This window comes from Schistocerca serialis, chromosome 7 (assembly GCF_023864345.2).
Source record: "Schistocerca serialis cubense isolate TAMUIC-IGC-003099 chromosome 7, iqSchSeri2.2, whole genome shotgun sequence".
Classification (NCBI taxonomy): Eukaryota; Metazoa; Arthropoda; class Insecta; order Orthoptera; family Acrididae; genus Schistocerca; species Schistocerca serialis.
In genome coordinates this window covers 598,647,031-598,652,709 of record NC_064644.1, presented here as the reverse complement: position 1 = coordinate 598,652,709, position 5,679 = coordinate 598,647,031, and positions in this window count along the sequence as shown.

Sequence of the window (5,679 nt, the reverse complement as noted above, 5' to 3'; positions counted from 1 at the left end):
TGTTGCGTGAGCTCCAATACTCAGTATCCGTTCGCGCTCAGGCTGTAACAGAGCTGCTGGTCGTCGATCGCTCCTTTTTTTTGTGAACTTCGTATCACACGAGTGCATCGATACAAACACCTCGCGCGCGTTTTCCATCGGAGGAGCCGGACACTGAAGCTGCCTCCATACTTCTCTGTCAACTGCCTCCCATGAGGCTCACAGGTAAGTGACGACGAATGTTTTAGTTGTCGCTGCACTTAGAACAACACTGAACTTTGCGTTGCACCTGTTGTAACCTTGACTTCTTTTTACACTTGCAGTACGACACTACCACTGATATACAGTGAACAGTTATTTTTATTATGCACGTCGCACTTTAGTGTGCATCTTCACACAGTATTCGTGCTTAGTTCCTTCGCCGATAGAGTTCATTTACAAAACAATCAATTTTGCAGGTTTCCCCCATTGGTACAGAAAGACTTATATTCTACTATTTACAAAAGATCACTTACGAGCTAATATTTACAATTAATGGTCACTCCTTTTGTTAAGTCCAGTGAACAACTGCTTTATGAATGGACTCTTTATATCTCAAGGTTTACTGTCACTAGTCAACCTAAAAATATTCTTTCAAACTTTCTTTTAAGGGCTCATCTCCTCATTATGAAAACTATAGGTTTCGCAACACTCGTTTCATTTATTCTTTAGTGCACCCAAGATCATTTTCTACTGCCACGCAGCATATCTACTACTTAACGAGTACGCATTTAACGCTGAATCTTTTATTTTTGGTGCTTGCCAATTTTTTTTTTTTTATATTTGAGGGCAGACTGGATAACAATAGGTCTCCCTCTTCGCTTCATGTACTCAGCAATCGTTCTCTGTTAAAAAAAATAGGGTAACGCGCGTCTACTATTTTTCGCATAAATGGAATTACCGACAGTTCACTGGGTTTACGCAACCGGTCCATAACAAACATTACCAAAGATAGCGAAGTTCATCACGCTACGTGTCTCATTTCTCATAAGCACTGCTTTGCCTCGAAGCACACGTGCCTTTTACAAGTCGACCCTTGGTCTGGGTTAATGAACCAGGATCAAAAGGAACGGGCACAAGGAAAATGGATTTCATAAGAGGAGTGTCTTAGGAGACATTTTTGCAATAAAATCTGCATGTAAATAAAATTATCATAATAAACATAGGCACATATATAAATTTCAACCTCTTTCATTACAGCATGCTTTCCTACTTCTACGTCTTACTCGGGTTATAGTCAGTATTAAGTTTAAATATCACTGAATTGCTTGTTCTTTAGATTAGCCTTCAATTAGGGTATTGAATGGTCGCTAGATTATACTACAAATCTTCTGAAGATCTTTACTTAGACTTATTTATGATACAGGGGGCTTGCTGTGTGTTTATTTAGTACCTTGATTCTACTGAAATCAATTCGTCAGCTAACATTGCTCATATACTCTTTACATTGGGCTCAGATCACAGGGAAATAGTTTAAATCATAGCAATTAATGGCCTCGTGGAGTACTTACGCTACATTATTGATGCTTCATGGTTTGCCTCTATTTGTACTGTATTTCACTAACTTAGTTTACTACAGCTTATTGTCTCCTTGCGTGAACACATGTGGGTTACCACTTGTTTTTCCATTTAACAGCACGCTTCAACTAAACTTTAAGCTATTTCTTCTACTCCTGTCCACTGTCTGGACTGTTTGAACATGTACCTTTTTTTTAAGCAGGTAATTTGGGCTTTTACAACAGAACTTCAAGTACTTACATTACTAAAAATAAATCTATAAATCTTCTTGTACCTTGAGAGAAGTGCTTATTTACGCATCCTCCTCCATTTCTCACCTTTATATATTTATATAGCTCCGGGCAATCGCCTCGCAAGCACTTTTTTTTCTTAATACTAACTTAAAATTAAATTGAAATTCTTGGTGCAACCCCAATTTCCTGCTTCAGCTTGTTGAACAAATATCAGTTCAATGTCCATCACTATAAACAATTTTTCCATACTTAACATTTAATACTTAAAGTTTACATGTAGTAGCCGTTACCATGTAGTCAGTGCGCTGTTCAACACAATACTTATCATTAACAGTTCACACAAGGAAATTTCCAGTACGCAAGAGGTAAGAAACCAAAACAGATTCTATCTGCAGTTGGAGCTGTGTCTGTAAACTAACTCTTTGTTTCGATGGACCAGTCGCTCCCGATATGGAGCAACCCTGAATCGGCAATGATAAAACTTTTGAAACAGAAGACACTTGTCTGAAGAGACATGATGACATCACATTGATGTTTGCTCCTGTATCAATAATGGCTGTGACAGGAATGTTGGCAATAGAAATCTTAATCGAAGCGTGGACCTGTTCATCATAAATGTCATTAATGTCTTGAGCTTCTAGGTCAGATGCAAGGTCATCTCGTAAGTCGGTCTCATGGTCGTACCGTATCGCATTAACATACTCAGAATCAGAGTATTCGTTAGTACCCCCACTGGAACCGGCAGCGACCTCTAGGAGGCTGAAAGGCGCTGCCTCTAATTTTCCGCAGGATGTTTAACCTGTTTGTCATTCATGGCCTTAAGTGTTTGTTCCGTTTCATATTGGTGCTGGTTATGTTGGTACAAATGCCGGTGTAGAGGGGTAAAATCCACTGGGTGCATTCACTGGTGAATAAAATACTTGAAACGGCTGCTGTCGCCCGATCTTTTGGTTGCCGGCAAAACCATTTCCTTGTGAAGGAAAGTTCGCATTTGGTGCCGCTTGAAAATTGTTCCGTGGTCCTCTATCCTGTGAAAAGTTGTTCTGATGTGCTGGGTGGCCTCCGCCTTGCCCATGCCACTTGCTATTTTTCGACCTATAACTTTGATTGTACACTGGCCCATTTGAAAAATTACCACTAGTTTGTGGAGAATTTCCATGCTGCTCATGCGCAGAATTAAAGGGTGGGTTTCCGTACTGATGTTGTACCTGGTGTTTGTAAATTGGGTGGTATCTCTGCTGATTACTGTAATTGGTTTTCTGCTTCCATTTAAAGTTATTGCCGTTTGCGTTTTCATAACGGCTGGCAGGTTGGCAACAGCGGTCGCAGTAGCTCGCTCTCTCCTTCGGCGCATTGTTGTCCGCGTGCGATGCATTCTGCTGGCTGCCAGGGAAGAATTTGCCGCTGCCAACCTTGGAGCGCACATCCTCGCTAATTAAATCTAAGGAATCCAGCACAGAAAGGAATGCATCCGTGTCTTCTTCGGACACATTTACTAGTTTCTCTCTAATAGACACAGGGAGTTTGCTTTTGAGAATCATAATTACGTCCTTGGAAGAAATCGGGGAATCCCAGAATTTAATTTTTGCTAGATACTTCTCGAAGTATCGCCGGAGACTTCCATGCTTCTCATTGAAAATTTTCGCACCATACACGTCCTTCCTTACTCTTTGCTGTACCCCATTACTCCAAAATTTTGCCAAGAACATTTTCTCAAACTCTTCATAATTCCTACACGTGTCTACCATTTCCGTTCCCCATAATGCTGCATCACCAGAAATAAAGCCAGAGACGAACTGAATACGCTGTCCAGCTCCTGGGAAATATGCCGGAAAAATTCTTCTTCTGCGGATGAAAAACAGGAAAAGTGCGATGCTTAATCACACTATCCTCTTGCATTAAACTCACGATTGTGGGCAGATCATTTATTTTCCCTACTCGGGACTCAACAGGACTGTTGTTTTGCATGTAATCAGGCGGTGAACGATAAGGAGTTGACTGACATTCGTCACCGACTAAAGAGTTGTTCCCTATAGTTTGCGTATGTGTGTACGGATTTTCTACCCAGTTTCTCAGCATTCTGACTTCGTCCACTACTTGCTGCTTCCACTCGGGAAGATCCCGTGAAAGTGTCCTCCGAATCTGTCCCAATTCAGAAACCACTGTGTCTCCCGACTTACCAGGAGCAGCTAAGATTTCATAAGTTACATCCTTGACAGTCTCCCTAAGCTCCTCCCTGACCTTCTTTTCGATAAAAATATCTTTACCCTTTATCCATTCACCGTAGTGTTCCGACAATGCCTCCGCGTGTGCTTTCACGGTGCTCTTAACCTGCAGCTATTTCACTTTTCACCTGTTTCTGCATTTTCTGAATTTGATCACTGATCTTAGTTTGCACCTCACCCAAATGGGTATTTAATTCAGCCGTTATTTCATTATGCAGATCCGTTTTGATTGTGCCTAGCTGTGTTTTTAATGATTCGCTTACAGCATCTAATCGGGCGTTAACAGTCTCATTTTGTGCTTTTATAGTCTCATTTTGTGCTTTTACTGATTCGCTTACAGCATCTAATCGGGCGTTAACAGTCTCATTTTGTGTTTTTACTGATTCGCTTACTGCATCTAATCGGGCGTTAACAGTCTCATTTTGTGTTTTTATAGTCTCATTTACTGCGTCAAACTGTTGTTTCAGCATTTCCATTAACGCACCGAGGTCATTTGTAGCTGCAGCGGGCAGAATTTGGACTTTAGGGTCACTTTCCCCTGTTACAGACATGGTTAGTTCAGTTTCCACACGGGAACCTACCGTTCGCGATCGTAAAGGGTATGGAATACTATTAACGGCTTCACTCCCGTCTCCTGTTGTCACCTGTCTCTGTTTACTATCTGCCATTTTCGTCAGTAAATCACGTGCTACGCAAGGCTTTCGCCGTTTGTCTGTGACGTGGTGAGTCCGCTAAGAGCACCGCTCTCGCGTGAGCAACAAATGAAATTCTATCTGGCGAGAAGGCAAGATGGAACCTAAACGTTTCACACAAATGAATGAAGATGCTCTTCAGTGCAAATTGCACACAATATCCACCATTTAAAAAATGTAATACAGCTATACTAACAATGGGGAGAAATAATTTCTATTATCAGACTACGAAGAATTTTACTTTGAAAGATAAAATAAAGCAGATTTTCTATAGCGGGAAGGAGATAGAAAGGATGTGGATCGACTTGGAAAAGCACCGTTGCTACTGAAGCACTACACTGCGTATGCAAAATTCTGACTTACTTTTTGATGGCTTGATTGCTGCTATGTTGTCTCAGCAAATTCAAGTCTCTTTTCTTTTCTTTTCTCTCGGTAATTAAACTGCGTTATTGACCAGCATATTTTCCGTCATTCTCACAGAGAGATGATGTGTACATGAAACGGCAGAACATTTATTAACACAAGCACATAGAAAATTTTCCAAGAATTTGAACTAATTTTTGGTCACGTCCCTGTTCGGGCGCCAAGTGTGATGTTACAAAATAAAAGTGATGTTGTTATTCAATGGAAAGTTGGAAATTGAGATTTAGCTTACTGTTTTATCAATCACAATTGGCGTAAGAATCATGGATTGACCATTGTCAGAAAATATTGCATTATGAGATGTGATTAGTTTTTACTTGCAGTTTCGCGTGGCTTGAGGCAGTCACAACTAGCGTGCCATGGATTAAGAAATCGCATTATCGTCTTTCTAATTACTTCATGATCGTAGATACGATCATATCCGGTTGTGAAGTTATTGTTATGACAAAAAAATTTCCTAAGGGACCGGAAAGTTCTTAAGGGCGCAAAAACAACTGTAACATCACACAAAAGGGAAATTCAATATTAAAGCTGATGCAAGAAGACGATAAAACAGTTTTCTTTTTATCA